The sequence below is a fragment of the Lepidochelys olivacea genome (assembly GCF_965140295.1).
Source record: "Lepidochelys olivacea isolate rLepOli2 genome assembly, chromosome: 5".
Classification (NCBI taxonomy): domain Eukaryota; kingdom Metazoa; phylum Chordata; order Testudines; family Cheloniidae; genus Lepidochelys; species Lepidochelys olivacea.
The window spans coordinates 25224179-25249787 of NC_140415.1; the positions used below are offsets into that span (position 1 = coordinate 25224179).

General features: G+C 40.7%; 1 protein-coding gene across 9 annotated transcripts in view; it reads right to left on the reverse strand.

Moving 5' to 3' along the window:
* PRLR (prolactin receptor) overlaps positions 1-25609 on the reverse strand; it is a 318467-nt gene that overhangs the window by 76056 nt on the left and 216802 nt on the right. The window contains exon 2 of one of the 9 annotated variants that reach the window (XM_084628830.1): positions 16883-17012. The exons of the other annotated variants lie outside the window; for them this stretch is intronic. The gene's annotated coding sequence lies outside the window, so the exon portion shown is untranslated. The remainder of the gene's footprint in view (positions 1-16882; positions 17013-25609) is intronic. 9 annotated transcript variants of the gene reach the window in all.

A 25609-nucleotide genomic window follows, 5' to 3' on the forward strand; every position in this document is an offset into this window, starting at 1 on the left:
CCAGATTTCTGGAGCATGAATCTACAACAACAAGATGTTACTAGCAAATTACAGCAGTTACCTTTTATTAATTCCATTTGTTTCTTCATAATTTTGTCAGACATAATTTATATTTTTCAATATAGGAGTCTGCTCTTATTCAAATGAAACTTTTAGCTCAGTAGCTAGTGCACTCACATAAGCATAAGTAAAGATGGTGCTGCTCTCAGAGAAGTATCAGAACTGCTTAGGCTGAAGGAATGAATAGGAGATTAAAAGGAAAAAGAAATAACTATCAAACTCATTTAAGAGCCCCTACTTAGGCTCATTTACCACCATTAGCAATCCTGCAGGAATTACAAACTGATTGGAGCAAATGGTCACATCACATAATTGGCAGTCGTCTACCAGTCAGTTAGGTGGGTGACAAACAAATGCATTTAAGGGACCAGAATGTAACTGCTTTTTGTCCCCTGAAGCCCATTTATAAAACCAGGATGAAAAAAAGCATTAATTTCCACTTGACCTTGAAATCTGCAACACCATATTTTCCTGGGCTTGTTGGTACATTAAAATGACTTCATTAGGCACACATAGCCAAACCCTCCCAGCTTACATTCATGCAACCACCCTGAAGTCAATAGGCCTGATTCTGACCTCACATTCTAGGTTTAGACTGGTGTATATACATAGGCTTAGAATGAGTCTATTTAAATCATTAGTTGTCTGTAAACTTCATTTCAGCTGACGCACAGAAATAGATGAAAAAATATGCATCAATAGTAGTTTGCTAGCGCAGGGAGCAGTCTGCCATCCCCAGGCAGGAGCTGTTCAGCAGCTGGCAGCTACTGCAGTCATGAGAGGCCATATGAGAGGCCAAATACATGCAAATACATGCAAAGAATTAGGATGAACAAATTTAGGAAATTACAAACTTTCTAATGACACCATACAAAGCGTATTTAGCATAAAGCATATGTCATATTCATAAGTATATTTCCATAAAGCATATGGAGTGCAACATCACATAAATGTCAGTGGTACTAGTCACGGATCCAAAGTTCATTAAATCAATTAAATGATTCCCATTGATTTTGATGGGTTTTGGATTAGAGCTTTAGTTGACCAGAGGACAAGTAGCAGGAGGAGCTAGAAAGTAGGCTGAAGTAAAATATGTCAGGCCCTGAGCCTCTACAGAAGGTTTTGTCTTTTGAAGACTAAGATATAAAATCATAGAAGTGTAGGGCAGGAAGGGACCTAGAAGTCATTGAGTTCAGCCCCCTGAACTGTGGCAGTACCAAGTAAAACAAAATCATCCCTGACAGGTGTTTGTCCAACAGGTATGAGAGGTCAGTTTATGATGGTAATGGGTTGTAAAAGAAGCCTTAGAGGAATATTGGAGTGAGTACCCTGACCTCAAATTCAAAACAGAGAAAAAGTCTGGAAAGGGAGAGGAGGATAGTTTGCACCACAAAGTTTATAAAAACATAAGACTCCAGAAAGGCAAATCATGTTGCTTAACATTTGAACAGGATGTCTCATTTGAAATTAAGAGTCAAGCATAGGTAACCAAAGCTTCAATAGGAGCCTGTTTGGAAAGAACGATACAAAAGAAAGAAGCAGCTGTGGATTTTCTATACAATATGGTACATGCTTTGAGGAGAGTCCAGTGAATGGTTTCTATAGTTGGAACTTTTTATTAGCTCTGCTTCGTAAGTCTGCAGCGGCAGCACACGCTGGCCCAGAACACTGTCAGTTGGAAGCAAAATACCTGCCTGAAGTTTTTGCTCACCAAGCTGCAATTAAGGATCTTTAGAGTAGTGAAAAATTCTCTTTAGTAACTGATGGAAACCCCAGAGCTTTCCAGACCACCAGCAATGAAAGTTCTTGCAGTGTTCTACAGTGAGAAAAACACATAAATAAATACTATGCTATTGAAATCATCTGTTGTTCCATGCAACATTGGGGTCACTTTAATTTAGGTTCAAGATGTGTTGTGAGAGTACAGCCAAATGTGGGGAAACTATGAGCCAATTAACAGACTCTCCTTGATATACATGCAATGTTTAATAAAGGACTTGAAAGAAATGTATCCACATCTGCTGCACATTCCATGTATTGCTCATCTTCTGCATGTATGCATTGATCAGGCAATGAAAACGGATACATTCCCGGGACATCAATGAATTTGTGGTACATTTTCCAGTGAAATTTAAACATGCCAACAGGCAAAGGTGACTGGAGAGGACTGCCTGAGTAGAGCCCCCAGCTTTACTGAATTTTGGAAAGACATTCATTTCATTTTGGGATAATACAAATAACACTAATAATATATATGCGTGTAGCACCTTTCATCTAAAGATCACAAAGGGCTTTAGCTTCACAACACCCCCTTGTATTTTTAATTAACCATTGTGATTCCCATTACAGATTGACTCGAACTCAAAATATACCACAAACACAGCAGCTTGATAAAGTCTGCAGATAAAGTTTGCATTTTTATATTGATAGTTCTTAAAAGCAAAACTCTATCAAACTACTATTGGTTATGGCATGGCACTTTGAACTTGAAGCAAGGCCGATTTGGACTCCTTTTCCAGTTCAAATTGTAGTTTGCACAATTCAGATCAACAGCAAATTCTATTAATTTCCACACAACTGTCATTAGTGATGCTGAAACAGATCTACAGTAATTACAAAACACTTAAAAACAGATATGATTTGTGAGACCATTACCCCAATATTGTTTTTTGGTAGGCACTTTGCTCTGCTGTATTTTTACATGGTGTTGATGTATCTGCCAGTAGATATGTATTGTGTTGTAAATAAGGCAGCTTGTCTCAGTGGGCAAGTAGTACTACAGTGATCTTAGCACAGAACACAAACAATCCTGCTGGTTGCTATACTCTCAGGAGCGTGGCCAGTAATGAGGTACTTCACTTGCTGCTATGTTCCCTTGGTTGTCTTGGTAGTGAAAGATTTGTATCTTGCTATCATGATGTGGATTTCAAGTATCATGGACTTCAAAAAAAAAAAAAGTATGCATTATTTTGGCTTGTTTTGCTTACATGAGCCCATATCACAAATTTGGATTTTGTAGCTAATTTCAAGATGCCTTCTTTGCTTCTGAGAATTTATTTCAAACACTAATAAATTTAAAATGGATGTCAGCTGATTCACTTGGCTATGAGGACTGTGGAGAAATGGCATACCATTTTAATCTTTTCCACAGCAGGCTATGCATGTGTCCCCCAACAAAACTGTGATTACATACACACAAAAAAGGTGGCACAAAAAGGAATTTTGCTAAAACAAAACCTACCCGTGTCTAAAACATAGATGAAATTGTTCAAGAACATTTCATGCTAGTGGAAACATTACTTATATAAAGCTGGTCAGGTTAGAGATAGATGAGCTCAGTGCAACTTTCCATTGTTGATGATGAAAGGGAGCCAGACATTTTGTCAATAGGTTTTCCCCTGGGCTTTGATCTATACTTTTGTTCAGCATTGCCTCTTTCCCGTATATACCTGGTGCTACTACACACACCTCCTCTTTCCAACACCACCACTTTCACCTGCATGGCTCAGGCTTTGAGACAAGTGCTGCACAATCCCTATTGCTAGGGAATTTTTTTTTCCTGAGTAGCACTAATATGTAGCTAAACATCGGGGGTGCTGGAGAACTGCTGACTGACCTTCCTCCTATACTTATATATACTATATATCCTATACTTCCTCCTATATTTATGCCATATTTATTCAGTTTTAATACTTTTGAAGTGAATGAAGTTACACCAGGGATTGATTTGGCCCATTGTTTATTCAGAGTTCTCAGTCTCTAGCTGTGGCTCAATCTGGGGGCACAGAATGCCAGGCTACTTGCTAAGGGAATGAATCTGAAGCTACTCCCCCAAAATGGGACTCAGCTGAGGTTCTTCAGGCACAGAGTTAGCAGAATAAAGCCATTACTAAGCAGAAAACACTGGGAGTTTGAGATTCTGCTCTCTTTCCCACCACGCCCAATTTTCACCGTGCAACTCTCAGCTTCGTATAGGAAAATTCTCCCAGCGTACATCCAGTGATTCATGTTGATGATTATGGATTTGCTTATGTGGGAGCAAAATGCCAATTTCGCCCTGCAAACAGTATAGTATTTGAGATTACAGAAAATAAGTGGCTTATGTGAAAGTAGAATGAATTATATTGAAATTATAATTCATTAAAGAAATGCTGCTTGAAAGGTTTGTTGAAATATAGTTGTCAGGAAGCGAAACATTGAAGAGTGTGAGACAATGGGTCCTCAAACTAATTAACTTAGAGCTCCTACTGAGCTAGGAGACTGGTAAACGTTAGTATGCAAATAAGATATGTATGTATATTTGTCAGTTTCTGCTTCCTTTTGTCTCCTATGTTAAATTGGCTTTGGCTTATCTGTATAAATAAGTTAGCTTGAGCTTTTGCAGGGGGCTCACATATATCCGGGTGCATTGGCAAAGCACTTTGCTAATAAACAGAGTGGTCTGACAAATTCAGTGAGTCTTGAATCTGACTTTAATGCTAACGAAAAACAGAAAACCAAGCGTACTTTCATTTTGACCTAAAAGTTTTCCTTACTCACAAAGAACTTAACATTGTTGTTAAAAAATGTTGTTTTTAAATATATCTGAGCTTTGCACTTTGATGCAGCCCTGAAATTGGTTCAGGGAGATTCTAATGGGACAATGCAATAGAGTTGCACTGTGGCCCTTAATCATTGAGTTTATTTGCAGATAAAAATATCCATCTCTTTCTATCTGTGAACATATAACAGAAAGAAGAAACAAACAAACAAAAAAGAGCAACAGGTATTTGTTTTTTTGGCTTAGTCTTGATAGATGAACTGGCAGGAGACTGAGGTGGGCCAAAATCTCAATGCAGTTTTAAACAAACCTCCTCTAAATTTTACCTGTTCTTTACTGATATCTGGAGTTCAGCTAAATGCAGAGACTATCCATACAGTCCTGTACATGAAATAATATGTTGTACTTATATAGTACTTCTTATTTGAAGATCTCATAAGGTAGGTACTGTTATCCCAATTTTACACAAAGGCACAGGATTGTCAAGTAACTTAACCAGGCTCTCACAATGGGACAGAAGCAGAGTTGGGAATAGAACCCACGTCTCCCCACTCCTAAGTGGGGAACGCTAGGCAGCACTTCTTCTTCCATGCAAATGTATAGGAAGCAACCAACTAGCCTCATTGTTTTGGAATAAATATTTACTATAATACAATTTTTTTCCATGCATTATATAAAGTCAGAATTTATTGCGTTCGTATATCAGATGCATATTAATTAAGAATTGAAATAAATCTGCATGAATGAATCAACTCAGCCTTTCACAGCTAAATACAAGGTCAAACAGTTTAGCATAAGTAGTTAGCACATATTCTAAGGGACTGTGATGCTGTATGATTGAATATGACCATTTAGGTCATTGGTATGAGTACTGTTTTACAATTGTAACAAAGCTTGTACAAAGTGTATCATGTAAGTGTCAATGGAAAAGTTACAGTCTATCAAATATGATTATCCTGGTTAAATCCATGTATCATCTTGGCATCTAAAGTTATGAATATTGGCTATGTACTAGTATCTGACACACATGTTGTATTCCTGGGTGGCAGCTGGGGCCAGGGCCAGGGGCGGAGCTGGGTGGCACTCCTTCCCTGCCCCCTGCGGGGGCTGGCCCAGGCCCCAGCAACACCCTCCAAATGGTCATCCACGCCCCCTAAGGGGGAGCACCCCACAGTTTGGGGACCTCTGGTCTAATGCTCATATGGTTGCTGTTTTTCTGTTACATATGTTTACACAGTTATTGAAAGAACTATTCCTGAATTTGAGTTTTCATCCAGCTGTGTGTTTGACTATAAAACGCTTTATCTTTATGCCCTAGCTACATGTAAACATTGCTTATTTAAAATATAAACTGACTACTGACCAAAGATATTGCCCTGTTAATAATGTACAGAGCCTGGGGATGAAGCACTCAGAATTATGCATGCTACCATTGTGAAGTACATTTACAAGAGACTCTGGAGCCAGTGCTAACATAGCAAAATAAATTGATTACTATAACTTTATTTAACAAAGCACTGAAGCTTACTTCTTGCTGCTCACACACAATCCTCTTAAACTATAAAAAGTCCAGCATCTGCCTATGCTAATTTAAAGAGACAAAGTGGGTGAGGAAATATCTTTTATTGGACCAACTTCAACTACCTTTTCTCTCTAATATCCTTGGACCAATACAGCCACAACAACACTGCATACATTAATTTAAAATGTTCAGTGAAGCAGGCAAGACCTCTCTAACACACAAATAAAATATGCCAGAAAGGGAGGAAGCTATTGGATTCCATTTGCTTTCTTGGCTATTATATTTAATGGGTTCTTGGCTATTATATTTAATGGGGGGAGGGAAAGAAATATTGCTACCTAATGCACAGGGCTGAAAAGCATATAACTGAAAGAATATTGTGTAATTGAAGTAGTCATTTAATTTTAAAAATTTCAGAATATTTCCTTTCAGTTGTATGGTACAGTCAGTGATCTCTGGTATAAAAGCACTTACTCTTCTAGATAAATCTATCCACCTTCCAACAAGTCAATAAGTAACATTTACATTTAAAGGAACACTATCAACTCTGAATCTAGTAAATTAAGGAGAAAAGAAAAAAGTTTCAGCTACACTTGCCCTTGAGCACCCCATCAATTTTTGTGGTCTTAGAGACACATTTTCCTATTTTGAAAATGTTTTTGTCTCTTCTTTTGCAGTGTGCAAGATCCAGACAAACAACAGCTGAAACTGACAGGTGAAGTGGGGACAGTGGTGAAAGTGATCAAATAGTGGAACTGAGTCAACAGGCATTGGGTACTTACTCCCTTAGGGTACTTTGAAAATCCTAATCAGTGTCCTTTTGTCCGTGACTGGGACATGGGCAGTTGTACCTAGAGGTCAAAGCCAGAGTCAGTAGCTGGGAATCAAGACCCAGGGTCAGAACCAGAGTCAGAAGCCAGATGCTAGAGCCCAGGCTCAGAGCCAAAGTCACAAGTCAGGAACAGCAGCCAAGGGTCAAAGTTAGGGTTACCTGGACCAAGGCAAGAGCAAGGCTGGGACCAGGCAGGAGAATGGCTGGAGCAGGAGCCACCCCAGCTGTGGGTAAATACTTTGAGTAGCCATTGAACTGCTGGGCTTATGAACTGGTATTCTGACTCTTCCAATCAATCACACCGCCTACTACAGGCCACCTGAGCTTGTTAGGTTGCTCAGAGACCGGCTCTGCTGTAGGCCCTAATTCCTGATACGTTTTACCTTTCTTCTTCTTATTTTTAGCATTTTCTGTCACCCAAGTATTAAACAGGGCCTTTCTGATATAAAATATGCAATTAAGCTTCAATAACAACAACATTTAAATCTTATATAGCGCTATTTGCTTTCAAAGAGCTTTTCAAGCTAACAGAGGAATCGTCACAGCTAGAGCTGGGTGAAATTTTTTTACCCAAATATTTTTGGTGAAAACTGTAGTTTTGGAGTCATCAAATCACTTCATGATTTCATGTAGATTTTGCCAAATAGTTTGTTCTGGGAAAAACTCTTAAAAATCCCCCCACAAAACCCAGAATGTTTTGTTTTAACATTTTATAAAGAAAACCATTTTTCAGTTCAAAAATTTTGTTTTGAAATTCTTTAATTTTATGTTTAAAAGCTCAGCAATGTTTAAAAGTGCTCAAAACCAAAATGAAATGTTTTCTTAAAAATCTTTTGAATATAAATTTTTGAATCAACAAAATTTTTGAAAAAATTCTTTTTTTGGTCCACGTGAAACAATTTTTCAATCTTTTTGAAATTGCCAGCAAATGGAAAAATTCTTCATTTGCCCAGCTTTACCCAAAGCACTCTTGGAAAGTACATAGTATTCCATAGAGAAGGGCCCTCACAAAGTTCAGATCCAGAGCCAAATTTCCCTAAAGTTTGGTAGCTTTTAGATCTAGGGTTTTCGTTCAATCCATTATATTACAAGGTAGGCACAGGCTGAAAGTTCCTACCTTCAAATTCAGGGGACAAAGAATGGGTGTTCATTTCTGGGAGGTAGGTCAGGACAATGCCTAATTATAATTCGTATTTCATAGGCTGGAAAATGAAAGCAGAGTGGTTAAGTGACTAGCCCAAAGTCATCAGGCAGTAGTTGTGAGGACCAGAATTAGGAGTGCCTTGATGCCAGTCCTGATATCAGACACTGGCTAGGGAGAGGTTTCTGGAGATTGCCTTCTTTACTGGGATAGGACAATATGCTCCCACAGCTTATGCACACAGAATGACCAGAAGGATAGTACTTTTGCACAAATCCATTCTCAAAAGCCCAGCTGCTAGCTATAATTTTCTACTTGGTATTATGCCATAGCAGATCTCGATAGAAATTCATAAACACCAGAAATAGAGGTATGCTCTATGGGGATCTGGGAGGAGTCAGAGAGAAGCCACATTAGACTTGTAGAATCACAGGACTGGAAGGAACCTCGAGAAGTATTCTAGTCCAGTCCCCTGGACTCAAATCAGGACTAAGTATTATCTAGACCATTCCTGACAGGTATTTGTCTAACCTGCTCTTAAAAATCTCCAATGACAGAGATTCCACAACCTCCCTAGGCAATTCATTGCAGTGCTTAACCAACCTGACAGTTAGGAAGTTTTTCCTAATGTCCAACCTAAATGGCCTTGGTGCAATTTAAGCCCATTGCTACTTGGCCTATCCTCAGAGGTTAAGGAGAACACATCTTCTCACTCCTCCTTGTAATAACCTTTTATGTACTTGAAAACTGTTATCATGTCCCCTCTCAGTCTTCTCTTTTCTAGACTAAACAAACCCAGTTTTTTCAATCTTCCCTCATAGGTCATGTTTTCTAGACCTTTAATCATTTTGTTGACAAACCCATGCTGATCGTTACTTATCACCTTATCTTCTAGGTTTCAGAGTAACAGCTGTGTTAGTCTGTATTTGCAAAAAGAAAAGGAGTACTTGTGGCACCTTAGAGACTAACCAATTTATTTGAGCATAAGCTTTCGTGAGCTACAGTTCACTTCATCGGATGCATACTGTGGAAACTGCAGAAGACATTATATACACAGAGACCATGAAACAATACCTCCTCCCACCCCACTCTCCTGCTGGTAATAGCTTATCTAAAGTGATCACTCTCCTTACACTGTGTATGATAATCAAGGTGGGCCATTTCCAGCATAAATCCAGGTTTTTTCACCCTCCGCCCCCGCACACACAAACTCATTCTCCTGCTGGTAATAGCTTATCCAAAGTGACCACTCTCCTTACAATGTGTATGAAAATCAAGGTCGGCCATTTCCAGCATAAATCCAGGTTTTCTCACCCCCTCACCCTCCAAAACACACACACACAAACTCACTCTCCTGCTGGTAATAGCTCATCCAAAGTGACCACTCTCCCTACAATGTGCATGATAATCAAGGTGGGCCATTTCCAGCACAAATCCAGGTTTTCTCACCCCCCCCCACACACAAACTCACTCTCCTGCTGGCAATAGCTCATCCAAACTGACCACTCTCCTTACAATGTGTATGATAATCAAGGTGGGCCATTTCCAGCATAAATCCAAGTTTAACCAGAACGTCTGTGGGTGGGGGGGGGGGGTAGGAAAAAACAAGGGGAAATAGGCTACCTTGCATACTTGCGCTATATTGATGACATCTTCATCATCTGGACCCATGGAAAAGAAGCCCTTGAGGAATTCCACCATGATTTCAACAATTTCCATCCCACCATCAACCTCAGCCTGGTCCAGTCCACACAAGAGATCCACTTCCTGGGCGCTACAGTGCTAATAAACAATGGTCACATAAACACCACTCTATATCGGAAACCTACTGATCGCTATTCCTACCTACATGCCTCCAGCCTTCACCCTGACCACACCACACGATCCATCGTCTACAGCCAAGCTCTGCGATACAACCGCATTTGCTCCAACCCCTCAGACAGAGACAAACACCTACAAGATCTCTATCAAGCATTCTTACAACTACAATACCCACCTGCGGAAGTGAAGAAACAGATTGATAGAGCCAGAAGAGTTCCCAGAAGTCACCTACTACAGGACAGACCTAACAAAGAAAATAACAGAATGCCACTAGCCATCACCTTCAGCCCCCAACTAAAACCCCTCCAACGCATTATTAAGGATCTACAACCTATCCTGAAGGATGACCCAACACTCTCACAAATCTTGGGAGACAGGGCAGACCTTGCCTACAGACAGCCCCCCAACCTGAAGCAAATACTCACCAACAACCACATACCACACAACAGAACCACTAACCCAGGAACCTATCCTTGCAACAAAGCCCGTTGCCAACTGTGTCCACATATCTATTCAGGGGACACCATCACAGGGCCTAATAACATCAGCCACACTATCAGAGGCTCGTTCAACTGCACATCCACCAATGTGATATATGCCATCATCTGCCAGCAATGCCCCTCTGCCATGTATATTGGTCAAACTGGACAGTCTCTACGTAAAGAATAAATGGACACAAATCAGATGTCAAGAATTATAACATTCATAAACCAGTCGGAGAACACTTCAATCTCTCTGGTCACGCAATCACAGACATGAAGGTCGCTATCTTACAACAAAAAAACTTCAAATCCAGACTCCAGTGAGAAACTGCTGAATTGGAATTCATTTGCAAATTGGATACTATTAATTTAGACTTAAATAGAGACTGGAGTGGCTAAGTCATTATGCAAGGTAGCCTATTTCCCCTTGTTTTTTCCTACCCCCCACCCTCCAGACGTTCTGGTTAAACTTGGATTTATGCTGGAAATGGCCCACCTTGATTATCATACACTTTGTAAGGAGAGTGATCACTTTAGATAAAAAGAAAAGGAGGACTTGTGGCACCTTAGAGACTAACCAATTTATTAGAGCATAGTCTCTAAGGTGCCACAAGTCCTCCTTTTCTTTTTGCGAATACAGACTAACACGGCTGCTACTCTGAAACCTGTCACTTTAGATAAGCTATTACCAGCAGGAGAGTGGGGTGGGACGAGGTATTGTTTCATGGTCTCTGTGTATATAATGTCTTCTGCAGTTTCCACAGTGTGCATCCGATGAAGTGAGCTGTAGCTCACGAAAGTTTATGCTCAAATAAATTGGTTAGTCTCTAAGGTGCCACAAGTACTCTTTTTCTTATCTTCTAGGTGTCTGCAAACTGATTGCTTCATTATTTTCTCTGTTATCTTTCCAGGTACTGAAGTGAAGCTGACTGGTCTGTAATTCCCCAACTTGTCCTTATTCCCCTTTTTATGGTTTGGCACTATATTTGCCCTTTTCCAGTCTTCTGGAATGTCTCCTGTCTTCCATGACTTTTCAAAGATAATTGCTAATGGCTCAGATATCTCCTCAGTCAGCTCCTTGAGTATTCTAGAATGTATTTAATCAGGCCCTGGTGACTTGAAGACATCTAACTTGTCCAAGTAATTGTTAACCTGTTCTTTCCCTAGTTTAGCCTCTGATCCTACCTCATGTTCGCTGGCATTCATTAAGTTACATGTCCAATTGCTACTAAACTTTTTGGTGAAAACTGAAACAAAAAAAGTCATTTAGCATTTCTGTCATTTCCACAATTTCTGTTGTTGTTCCATCCCACCCACGGACCTACCCTGTCCTTGGCCTTCCTCTTGCTTCTAAATGTATTCATAGAATGTTTTCTTGTTAATATGTATAGTGCCTTAGTACAAAATATAACTTAGTACTCCCTGTGTTCTTAAGCAGTAGCTTACTATCAGCACCTATTAGTTTAATGTCGACACTCCTTGGTCATGCATTAAACAAATATATCACTGGATTGCTAAGAATAGAGGAGTCATATTGAAATAATGATAGTGTGTTGGTTTGATCTCATATTTCTTGGCTTACAACTCTTACAAGCATTTATTAAACAGACAGTTCCCCATCCCAAATTCCTTAATAGCTAAAATCTAGACAGAAGAAAGACAACAGGTGGATACAACAGACAAATAAGAACACAAGGAAACAATGAGATAATGATCAGTGTGATAAGCAGTAGTCCTAGTATACCAGCTGTTGAGCTTTTTTATTGAAATCACAGCAGAGGAATGTTTTAAGGAGGGATTTAACAAAGAATAATGAGGTGCCTTTTCAGTTATTTATGGAGAGCTCCTCTCATGCAGGAGCTGCAGCATGGGAACAAGTGTGAAGGTGCTTTCTGGAAATTTTTGCAAAAATGGGAACCAGACTGGTATTGTTGGTGGAGCAGAGACAGGAGTTAACAAATATACCACTGACTTACCCTACTAGCATAGTGAGCCTAAAGATTCCTGCCTCAACTTCCTTGTGTTTTAATGGATTTTCTTGGGGCTTGCTCATTTTTACAAGATTCACCCCACAATTATTATGTCTCAGAAGTGGCAACTGAAATGACTGTATTCCCAATACTTTTCCCCCCAAGACACATGCGCTTGATGGAAATTAAATTTAGTTCTTGCTGTTAAAATTCAGTATTTGGAGTCTCATCATAACCTTGCTTTTTGGGTCCAATTCCATTGCAATGGAATTTTTTTTATAGTTTTTAATCAAATGATTTGTGATGCTATTTTACTTGTTTAACGTTGAAATACATTCTACCCCCCCTAAAATCACAGTCCAGCTCCTACTCCAAAGTAATTAATAAGTAATAAAATAAATACATTAACAACTATTTGGTTTGTTTTTCTTATTTTATGAACAAAAGACTTATTCAGATACCAGGAGAAGTTTATTAATGCAACACAAATTATTCTTTTTGTTCATACTGCTCTTATATTTCATTTATTTCCTTACTTTCATGTAGCTTTTGTTCCAGCGTCTTAGGACCATGCTCAGCACAGCTCAGGAAAATGGATGAGGGGTGTAAATGGGGCTTTAAATCACCATTAAACCTTGTAGACCCTTGGGTTCCTGGGCCAGCCCCACAGTCCAATTTAGAGACAAAGGAGCCACAACCACATCAAAACACTACACTAAACATATACTTCTCCCCTGGGGAGAGGATGAGAGAAAGAACAAATCACATATGACAGATGTTGGTCACATCACTTAATTCACTACTGGAAGGCACTCAGATTCTATAGTGATGAAGACAGTACACGAACCTGGATAGGATAAGGTAGGCCTCCTGGGCATTCCTTTGAGTAAGGGGAATACTCCACTGGTGAGTTAAAATAGCTTTAGGGAAGCTTTGTTTCACTGGTGCAAGCTATTGCATCAAAGAGTCTTGGTCCTGATGTTTATTTACAAATATAAAGGAAACAATACAGGCCTATAGTTCAATAGCAGCTCGTGGGGACTATATGTGGTTATTGATGTGAGCAATAACGGTTTTGTGTGCTGGCATAGGGCGAAAAAACAGTTAATGAGGCCTTTGATGACAAGACTACTATTTCTAGCATATGGACCACAGATATACAGCCTGTGGTCTATATGGTTAATTTTTTTAAACTAAAAAAAAAGTGCCAGACTCCCAGATGCAGCCCCCCTGCATTCCCCCAGGACCAAATACAACAAACAAACAAGATATCTCAAAAACAATCAAGTAGACAAAACCCATAACAATTTTTTTTTTGTGGGAAAGGGAGAGTATGATCAATAAAAGATCCCTTCGTAATCCTCTCACACAACAGATTTTAATATTTGAGATTTAGCACAGGCAAATGGATGACTAAATGTAAAAGTAAGGGTATTATTGGTATTTCTCATTTTTACAGCACTTTAATGCTCAAACAATGCTTTGAACATATAACTAATTTATTCTCACAACGGCCTTAGGGGATAAGTGGGAAAGTATTATTATCCCCATTGTACTGATAGGGAAGCTGAGGTGCTTAATTGGTCTCTGTAAGCCTGTGGTCCCATTGCTGTTCCCATTTTCCCTCCCTCAACTCTTCCATTGTATGCTAAAAACACCCATTGCATATTGTCTTAATCCAGATTGCAAATACTTAGTACATCTCTCAGCTGTTGTACTATATGTCTGTGCAGCCCCTGTAACAAAGGGGCCAGATCCTCACAGTGTCCTTCAGATGCAAATGTAATACAAACAGCAACTATTACAACCAGCAGCAGCACCAACACCACGGCACAAGGAGGGCCAGGCTTCTCCCCTTGCCATCCGCTACACTCTGCGGCACTTGCCATATGTGTTCCTTCTCTCTCTGTGTGTCCTTTTTGAGGCTCATTACTGCAATTTATCGAGCGTCTCTGGAGTGAGTTATGTTTGGGCTAAGTGAAGAGACTGTAAGACTAAAATACACATTATCTTGTTTCCTCAGCGTTCCAGACAAGACTGTAAATGTAATTTGGGTTAGAGATAAGCAAACATTAAAAACATCTGTTACTCCTTTCTCATAAGTAGCAGGCACTAAAATAGCTGTGGTACACAGTGATAAATAACTAAAATGCAGTTACCTTTAAGCTAGAATTGTAAAAAAACAAAAAACATTGTTTATTTCAAAATACACCAAATCTGCTCTATTAGCCCTGTCAACTCCATTGACAGGCATACCTGAGAATAGCCTTTGGCGTGTGGACTGGAATTTTTCGTGGGAGTTAGTCAGCTTAATGTAAGAGATACAAGTGCAAGAAGAATCACTGGAGCCGTAACTCTCAAAAGTCTCAATATTGTCTGTATAACACCAGAAAGCATCACCTACCCATTGATACACTAACAAATACTAAAGGTAGGTAAATCTTCATATCCTTTATGAAAACTGTATTATGAGACTATTGGATTATTCTGTTAACCCTTCCCTAACCACTGGTAAGACTTCACAGAGCGCACTGGCTCTAATCCCCCCATCCTCAGACTTCACATCTCAGTTCATCTCCTTGCCCAGCCAAACCCAGTACCCACACTCCAACTCCCAGTCTAAGTTTACCTCTCCCGCACTTCCCCTGCCAGATTGAACTCCCAGTTTCCATTTTCTTTCCCTCCCCTCCCCTCGCAGACTCCTTGTTTCCACTGAATCAACCCACCCCTCCCATAGGTTTGGCTGTTGTCCCGTCTGTACTGGAATCAGGCAGGCTCCACCTCCACACTGCCAGGGCCCAGCAGGTGGTCATTGAGAGTACAGGAGAAATAAGCTTTTTGTTCTCAGTTCAGGTGCCTGGGCCCAGCACAGCCTACAGCAGAGGTCCCCAAACTGTGGGGTGCGCCTCTCTAGGGGGGCATAGAGGAACATTCAGAGGGCACAGCTGGGGCCCAGGCTGGCCCCCATAGGGGGCAGGGAGGGAGTGCCACCCAGCTTACCTCTCTGCCCTGTGCCTGGGGCCCTGGCCGCTGGCCTCAACCCCAGGCCAAGGCTCCCCTCCCACCCCCAGCTGTGACCCCAGCCTCAGCCCTCTTACTCCTGTCCATGCCCTGGGGGACAGGGCATGGACAGAAGTGAGGGGAGGCGTGAGGTAAAGAGTTTGGGGACCACTGAGCAACCCTGAGCTGTAACGGCAGGGAAAGTCCTGCTCAGCTTCCTGCTGCACCAAACTAGATCATGCCCGGTGTGGACAGAATCTTTGAGACTTTGAGCTGCTAAAACTAAAGAGTCTCTACTAAGCATGTGCAAACTGCAGTTTTTCAAATGCTTATAACTTGGCCAAATTTATGCAGAGCTTCACATGGATGGAAAAAGGCACATCCCTCACACAAAGGCCATGCCCCAGTCAAATTTCAAATCCATGCTTCAAAGAAAAGGTTTCAAGAATTGTTTAACATTTTTTAACAAAACAATGTGTTTTTTCCCCTAGCTTCATTCATGAAAATGGCCAAACTGTTATAGCTGAAATTTCTTAAAAAATTTAGCCTGATGCAGACACCTTGCATGGAAAATTTCAGCTTGAACAGTTAAAGTTTGGCAAAATCAGGAGCAACTGAAACAAGGTCTTCGTAATGGGAAATGTTGGGCAACCTTCATAACAGATGGTGCTACCAGCTCCACCTACAACATATATACATATTTACAACATCAAGATCACAGAACTATAACTCCCTTTAAAGTCAGTGGGACTCCATTTTGTAGCCAAGGAGAATTTAGCATTAAAATATTGCTTTAAAAATAATCAAGGAGAGCCCAAGAGCTGAACCCCAACTTGAACAAAAAATTCAAATGGAAGACAAAGCAAAAATGTACATAATATACATTCTGGTTTTTGTTCAATTGTTTTCCAACCCAGCTCATTGGTTAAATTTTGCCTTTCGTTGCAAATGCCTGTAACCTCGCTGACTGTTTCCCTCCTCAGATCACCAAGCATGACTTATAATTAATTAATTATTTTTTTGCTTTAAAAGGTCTTTGCCTTCAACTTCTGTGCAGAATGCAATCTCATGATTTTGTCCACCACTAGGAAGGGTGGGAAAATGTAATGGGTACTTTGTGAGCATACTGAAGGTTTAGCCAGTTAACTTGGTAAACAAAATATAGCTGCAAGTAACAGAGTCCAAGCAATTAAATCTGGTTCCAGCCAGATGTGCAAAATGATCTGTGGAAAAGAAAACTACTATAAATTCAAATTAATTTTCTTCAGTAGCTTTTTCTCTACTGCTATAATCTAATCCCCATTTCTTTTACTGCAGAGAATAGTTGTCTTTCTCCAGTACTGCTATACCAGTGCTATAAACGATTTCAGACTTACATTTTCTATCCCATTTTTAAAAAAATATCCAAACCTACAAAACCATATTTACAGGTAATCTTGTGTAATGAAAACATATATTACTAATAAGGCCTGATAATTAGCAATATGGAACTGCAGGCTCAAAGAGGAGAATACCTTTCTTCCCAAAAGGTCCAGTCTCTGAGTTCTTGTCAGCTGAGATGGTCTTAGGATGTTGTGACCTTGCTGTGTCTGTAGCTGCCTGCACCACCAGTGAGTTGGGTGCTGGATGGAGTAATTGCTTTGCCTGGAGACAAGGATGAGACAGATCCCAGTCAGTACTGTCGGCACCTGTGGATCTGTATCAGTTTCCTCCTCCTCATACTCAGATGGAACCAGCAGATGGAAGTGGGAGAAGTCTCGTAGGATTTGTGGACGGACCCAGGATATCTGCCATATGCGTCCCACAGACCCCAGTAGGCCTATTATCGGGGTTGACTGGTTGAGGTGGACCCCATGGCACTGGGTACTGGCAGTCCCTGGAAAGTCATATCTGGTTTGGATCTCCCAGTCCCTGTCAGAACTCATCTCTCTGTGAGGAGATAAAGGACCAGCCAGAGCATCAGACTCGTCCAAGTTGGAAACATGCTCTCGCTCCACTCGTGGGGTCGAGGCAGAGAAGTTTCCTGTGTTACTGAAGTAGTTTCATCCTCAGCAATGTCCCTCAGAAGGACTGGGCCAGAGAGGAGAGGGGACTGAGAGTAAGGGATAAAGATATAATTCAGAGAGATGTAAGTGTCAAATAGGTCCTGGTGGTCAGGGCATTCTGGTGGTTGGGACTGACGGTTCTGATGTATCCCAAGACATTGTGAGCAGCTGGTCCTTCAATGGATTGGCTGCTACTACCAAAGAATACGGTCCAACATTCTTGGATGGAGCCAGTGGATGCCAATTTTGATATTTAGGAGTTGGAGCCTGCAATGGAACTGACAGATCCTCATTCTTTTGCGCTTTATCCTTCTGTATGGAGGGGTCTTGTGCAGTCCTGAGCTCTTGGGACCTACACCAAAAGGCCCACCTGCCCTGTATGTGGAGGGATCTCTTCTTGTAGGAACAGACCTGATGGGGATCTGTCCTTGTAACCCTGAGAGTGCCCCTAACTCTGTGGATGAGTCTTTGGGCTTAGCAGTGCTAGGCTTTACTCCCAACCTTGTACTCGGTAAGGTGCTGCTTGTCAGTTGGACAGTCTACGGGGCTGTCAAGGTTCCTTCCCCACTCTGAACTCTAGGGTACAGATGTGGGGACCTGCATGAAAAACCCCCTAAGCTTATTCTTACCAGCTTAGGTTAAAAACTTCCTCAAGGTACAAACTTTGCCTTGTCCTTGAACCCTATGGTGCCACCACAAAGCATATTAAACAAAGAACAGGGAAAGAGCCCATTTGGAGACATCTTCCCCCCAAAATGTCCCCCCAAGCCCTACACCCCCTTTCCTGGGGAGGGCTTGATAAAAATCCTCACCAATTTGCACAGGTGAACACAGACCCAAACGCTTGGATTTTAAGAACAATGAAAAAGCAATCAGGATCTTAAAAGAAGAATTTTAATTAAACAAAAAGTAAAAGAATCAGCTCTGTAAGATCAGGATGGTAAATACCTTACAGGGTAATTAGATTCAAAACACAGAGAATCCCTCTAGGCAAAACCTTAAGATTACAAAAAGACACAAAAACAGGAATCTACATTCCATTCAGCACATCTTATTTTCTCAGCCATTTAAAGGAGTCAGAATCTAATGCATATCTAGCTAGATTGCTTACTAAGTTCTAAGACTCCATTCCTATTCTGCCCCCGGCAAAATCATCACACAGACAGAGAGAGCCTTTGTTTCTCCCCCCCCCCTCCAGCTTTTGAAAGTATCTTGTCTTCTCATTGCTCATTTTGGTCAGGTGCCAGCAAGGTTATCCTAGCTTCTTAACCCTTTACAGGTGAAAGGGTTTTTCCTCTGGCCAGGAGGGATTTTAAAGATGTTTACCCTTCCCTTTATATTTATGACAGAGGGCAAGGGGGTCTCTCTGGCCTAGATCAGAATGAGGTCTCAGTCTTCTCCATAAGGTGCTTCCCCAACTGAAGCTCATGAGCTTTGTATGTTTGCAGGGGAAATGAGTGACAGATGCTGCATATTGCAGAGATATTCATCTCACCCAAACAGTAGAGGCAGCGTTTATGGTCATTGCTCATGGAGAAGGAGCAAGGGTAAGAGATGCAATTCTTGATCATAGTCCCAGACCATGGACAGGTACTCCCCAGCAAGGGGAAAAACAAACTGTACTAACTATTCTATAAAAACTCTAACTATACTAATATAGGTTTCAGAGTAACAGCCGTGTTAGTCTGTATTCGCAAAAAGAAAAGGAGTACTTGTGGCATCTTAGAGACTAACCAATTTATTTGAACATCCAAAGTGATCACTCTCCTTACAATGTTTATGATAATCACGTTGGGCCATTTCCAGCACAAATCCAGGTTTTCTCACCCCCCCCCCCACACAAACCCATTCTCCTGCTGGATTTGTGCTGGAAATGGCCCACCTTGATTATCATACACATTGTAAGGAGAGTGATCACTTTAGATAAGCTATTACCAGCAGGAGAGTGGGGTGGGGGGAGGTATTTTTTCATGCTTTGTGTGTATAAAAAGATCTTCTACACTTTCCACAGTATGCATCCGATGAAGTGAGCTGTAGCTCACAAAAGCTTATGCTCAAATAAATTGGTTAGTCTCTAAGGTGCCACAAGTATTCCTTTTCATTCACAGTATCTATTTACAGGCTATAAAGAAGAAGCTAGAGAGATCTGTGAACACACAATTCTGACTAGGGCCATGCAATAATAAAAAGGAACTGGAGAGGCATTGACCTGTACTCTTATGCTCTCAGTCTGGAGCACCATGAGAACAACTGTGTATGTGTGGGCCAATGGACACCGCTTGTTAAGAATTTCCAGACTCGGGTGCATGACACCATGCATACCCATGTGTAAGATACCCATTGGGACCACCACTCAAAGAAGAACTGGGACTTACACAAAAGCAGTTAGGTGCCTATCTAGACATTTATTCCTATCAGGATATTCATGTGGAAGATGGATGATGGCTTGGTAAGCTACACCTGCATACAAGCTGTTTTTTAAGATATGTTTTCTCTGTAATGCTTTTGTTCTGAATAAACAGTACTTTGCTTTATGAAAGTTGGCTAATCACTGGTTAACCTTGTTGTTGTCCCAGAGAGAATGGGACTATAGGTGTTGAACTAAAGTCAGACCTGCTGAGATAATCACAGTTATCTGTGATTGCAGGATTCTACAGCCTAAGATCCAGGTCTGGAGGGAGTGAGTTACAGGACTCTGCTCCAAGACAAATGATAGCTAGAGGCCTGAGCCCAAAGGGGGGTTACCCTTGAGGACACCAGAGGTGCAGTTAAATCAGGAACAGTGAGTGCCATCTCCATCTTTGCTACCCACTATATCCACTTTAAACAGGTTGTAGCCCGTGAATGTTAACATTCCAGTCACGTGCATTGCCCCACCAAGTTTCAGTAATGCCAATTATACTTACTGCAGCACATGCCATTTGTGACAAAAAACATGACCAAGCAGCTGGGGCAGAGTGAGGAAAGGGGAGTGCAAACTGCACATACTCAGAGGGTAACAAAGCTACTCAGCAGTGTTCTGTCTCTCAAAGTCCATCCCCCTCCCCTCAAGATATGTCAAGGTACACTCTATTATACCTCAGACTGATCAATTTGATTACAGAATGTGTTTAACATTATATGTCTAAAATGTATTCAATATCATGCAATTCATTCTGAGGTTTAATTCTGAGGTTTAACAGCTTAGAAGGGCATTTAAAACTGCACAGTTGTGTGTTTTTACACTCCCCTATATTTCCCACCCCCACCCCCCTATGGCTGCAGTCTATGGAGTAAGTGCTTTGGGAATGGGGTGATATGCAGAAGAGCACCGGAGGCGTATGCTGTTCCACAGAGGTGTGCTGTCCATGCAAGTTTTAATAGGATATATCCTTGTTCTCTGGCTTCTACCAAGTAGAAATAAGAAATTAATGAAAGATAATACCACTAAATTGCAAACACCTTCCCAATAAATAAGGGTGCTTTAAGTCCAATACTTCACTGAATTAGATTATGTTCCTGGACATATGAAATCAGATGGGGCTTACTATCTCAGACGTACCCTGGCCTTCCAATTTTCTGATGCTCACACTGCAAAGAGTTTAGCAGAGTTTTTATTCTTAATCCTCAGGCTGCTGCAGTTATGTATGGCACGCTTCAACCACATTCATTTGGCTGGCAAAGTGGAAAAACTGTGTCAGCCCAATCTTTAAATGTAGGCCTTTCTAGATGTGGCTTTGCTAGAAAACCATGTGTTACTGTTATGTACAATTATCTACATCATTTCTGTTGTAAAAAATTTAAAGTTAGCCCTGGACTTAAGCCCACAATCTGTGAAGACTTGAATTTGGAATTTTTCACCCACTGCATGTGTGTGGTGAGGGGCATGTATAGGAGAGCCATATATTTAACCTACATCCTGGGATATTTACATAGTCCTTTCTCAAACAAGCACTCTTATTGGAGGGGCTTGTTTCCAATTAATTACTTCTTATTTATTTCTGGTAATGTTCATAATGTGCTAAGCATTTTGTAGACATAAATGGACCCACTGATCATCCTATAATTGTGTGATGTTACCACAGTAACCCAAAGAAGGGGACAACATGTTACACACACCATTTAGTCATTATATGAACCTTACAGGTTTTATAAACCCATTACACACAGTGCAGGTTTTGGGGAAGGAAACAGGAGGGTTTCTTAAATAATTTTAAAATAGAGTTTTGACCACTATTAAGGTCCAGGGCCATAAATCAAGTACATCTCCAGCAGGAATGGATGTGAGTGGTTTTAAAAAAAATTACCATTGCCCTACTTTTCATCAGTATATGAACTCAACATACAGTAGGATCCAATTGTCAAAAGGCTTCTGATGACAATTCTAGGGCTTGGCAAAAAGCCTAGACTTTTGACTTCAAATTCGAATAAATGAAATATAAATGGCCCACATTATGGGAAGCATAAGTCAATGCACTGATACTGCACAGGGCCTAGCAAAACAACTATGAGCACAATGGAAGCTATTGAGAGTTATTTTGCTTGGAGGAAAAGTTATGCAAAATGGGTATTATATACTCTGCTCCCATGGGCCTCACTTTATCCTCAAAGGTATGCACCCTCGGTGAGAACCATGTCTGTTCATCTTAGAACAAATTTTAGCCCTATGTGTAGCACGCTAGTTGAATAACTCCCTTTAAAGCTAATGGAAGGTGCAAGGATGACACCCTCTCCTCTCCTTGTGTATCTGGCTGAGAGTTCTTGTACTAAAGCCGGGAGAATTACTAGAAAGAGAATTCTGTAAATACTTGCTCAAATTAAAAATTAAGTTTGCTTGGCTGTGTCTTCACATCCTTTTTGTGTTTGCTTTCTACAAATGAATTTACTAGCAGGAATATTCACAGAAACCATACATTTTAAGTACTAGGGAGTATTCACCAAAAATGAATTTATAAAGAAGAATAATCACACTGGCAATTCGATTCTAAGATTGGCTCTACCCTTCAGAGAACAGAAATAATATGCAATGGATGTGATCAATCAAAACTAACCACCACCACACAAATTATGAATGTCATGGATTTGCAGTGAACTGCTTGCAGACAATCTCCAGCTGAAGAATTACTGGTACTAATTATGTGGTGAATAAATTTTAAACAAATAAATTTGAGAAAACTAAACTTGTAAACAGTTCAAGTACAAGGGGAAAAGAGGCAAAATAAATGATCAGTGTGGGAAAATCTTACTGTTCAGAAATCTAGGGCAAGCAGAAGTACTGTGTGTGCAAGTAGACATGCCAGGTTTCCTGCCCAATGCAAAAAGACAGACAGGAGAGACTGGGTGTACTGAGTAATATCAGCCACAGTAGGACTCAGATGCCAGTCAAAGGGAGGGCAGCTGGAGGAGTTGGGAGGGAATGGAGTAAAGTTACCTAGCTGCTAGCTTAGGGGTTATGGAAAGAGAAGGGTCTGAGCAAAGCAACAGAACTAATCTGCCAGTTGGAAGGGCTAGTTCAGAAAGAGGGGGACTGAGCAGAGCAATAGAGATAGCTGCCAGCCAGAAGGGAGAGAGATGGGCCTAGTTTATGTCAGTTACCGAAACAATGCCTTGGATCATGCTACACTAAAAGCCACAGTGTGAAAAATTATACTAGAGGTGACTGCAAAGTCTCTTAGGGAAACATCTAAAAAGGTCCATAGAAAGCTAGTTTTATTACTGTGCTGCTGTGGATCCAATGGCAGGACTGTAGTGGAGAAGAGTCAGTCAGATTTGGGCGGGATGAGAAAGCTTTATACTTCCTTGTCAAAGGTCCTGCGGTAACCACCTCTGACCCCTCCTGGTCTCTTCATGTGCACCTTTCAGGTCTCAGGCCTCTTTCTGTCACCTCCATCTTGCGGTGGAATCACACAATTTCCCCACTCTCAGATCAGGACTTGGGCTGCAGTCCCCTGGTACTAACCATGGGTAGCTCAGCAGGGCTGACTTAGGTTCAGACCCTGCAGTTCTGTTTCCTCTGGGAGAAATAATATTGGTAACCAGTGATCAGACAGCTTCCTTAAAGCAAAGTATTATTTATATTATTTATTTAGAACCAAAAGCTTTTAATGAGTAAACAAGATATTAAAAAATACAAACCAATCTATACACCAGCCTGTTTTTGCCAGAGTCTTACCATTTCCTGGGAAGACCTCTGTTGCTTTCTGACATTCCCCCAGGCCCTGTGTCCCTAGTCTGTTCTCACTAGGAACTGAACCTGACAACTGACTCACCCTTCTTCTCCTGACAAGGGTTTTTAGAATTCTTTTGATTTCTTTGTTCTCAGCATTAACGGAACAGCTGTTTAACTGCAGCCGGAACCTGGAAGTATGCCATTGTCTTGTAATTGATCCCCAATCCCCATTAATTTGATCAGAGGTTGCTTCCTCTTTGACTTCCTCTTTGTTCTTCACACTGCCCCCCTGTAATCTAGATCAATGCATTCACACAGGAAGGTCTTATAATAAAATATTCAATAACTTCACCTCACTGACTGAATCCCATACAGTGTTCATAAAATGATAATATCTCAGTATTCTTAGATTCTTGTCCTTCAAATTCCCTTTGCTGACATAGCAGAATTGGAATCTGGGACAGGTGATGATATCACAGAGGGAATGAAAATAGCTTCAGGAGTGGTGGGAATTAAAGATGAAAAGTTTTAATCAAAACTGATTGGCCTAAATTTAGATGATGCAGTAATGAGTATGGGCTGTTGTTCAAATTGTATGCAGGTCATGTTTAGACAAGATACCCCTCATGGTGTTTCTGCTCTGCAATCCATCAACCACAGCCTTGCTATTCCAGATTCCCAAAAAGATTATCCCTTGCTGAAAGAGTATGAAAATTAATTTGAAAAGCATTTTCAAATTTTATTAAAGTCCCAGAAGACAATGGCAACTTCAAGCTCTTCCTGTTGCTTTGAGGTAAATGCAAGTTATTTCATCACTATCCACTATGTAAGCTGAGCTGCTAGTCAGTCCTGAGCACTGAAGGCAATGAACAAAAATTATCATTTGATTGCTACCTGCTGAAAACATATTGCAGAAACGCATTCATGGGCAGACAAAACCCAAGTTAGGGGCATTCATAAGAGAGATCAAGGCAGGCATCTTTGTGGGGACACTGTATTTCAAGATAGACTTAAGAAAACTTCAGTCAGATTGATGACTGCTGCCTGGGGCTTTGCAAAAACTGGAAAGTGCTATGCTGGAACTCACATCAGTAAGGCCACCCTGGCTTTTACATTCAAAATCTTATGCTTAGGGATGACAAATTTAAAAAGAGATAAATATATCTGTATCCTTAGAGATAAAGACTACAAAAAAAAAATCTATATGTCCGAAATTGCCTTTCGACATATAGACACACCTTTCACCAGGATACAGCAACCACTATTAACAAGGGTTCAGTGCTTTGACTACAAACAGAGGCATAGTGATAAAAAAAACCTGACCTACTATGGCAATGTACAAACCAGTTTACACCAATATTAAATGGAGGAAAGAAAAGGAGAGTGGCCTTGAATTACACATAAATACCATCAAATCTACAACAAATGATAGTGCATATGCATGTTTTACAAAGGTTTTAATCACCACACCATCAGCATTTCAGAATATTTTTATCTTGATGGAAATATTATCCCCATGGTCTTGTTACACTGCATTGGTAGAACCATGAGATTTCCACATTCAACTTAATCAAAAGAGCCCACACATGTATATGCAGTGAAGCATTCTCCAGGGTTTGATGCAGATATAAGTGAATGGGCCAAGTTTAGGCATTTTCCAGCCCCATCAGTCCATCTTCCATTGGCGTGATAGGTGACTAGGGACAAAACATGTTCATAGACAGTCACGTTGAGCGCTCAACAACAGTCAGCACCATGAAGCACTAGACTGGTGCTATTCTGTAGGATCAGGTTTAGACTGCAATCCAGACGGACGGATACACAATTATTTACTCATTAGTATTTTTGTTTGATTCTCAAAATTATTATATACTCTCAGCCATAACTCTCAGTCTCGGGGTGGTGGTGGCAGTGGCAAATTAATTTATAGTTCTGGAGTCATTTTAATAAACATAAGATCACATGAAGATGCAACATACTTAAAGCAAGAGGATAAAAATGAGAACAAGAAGAACGCAGAGAAAGGTCTTTAGACAATCACAGCAGCA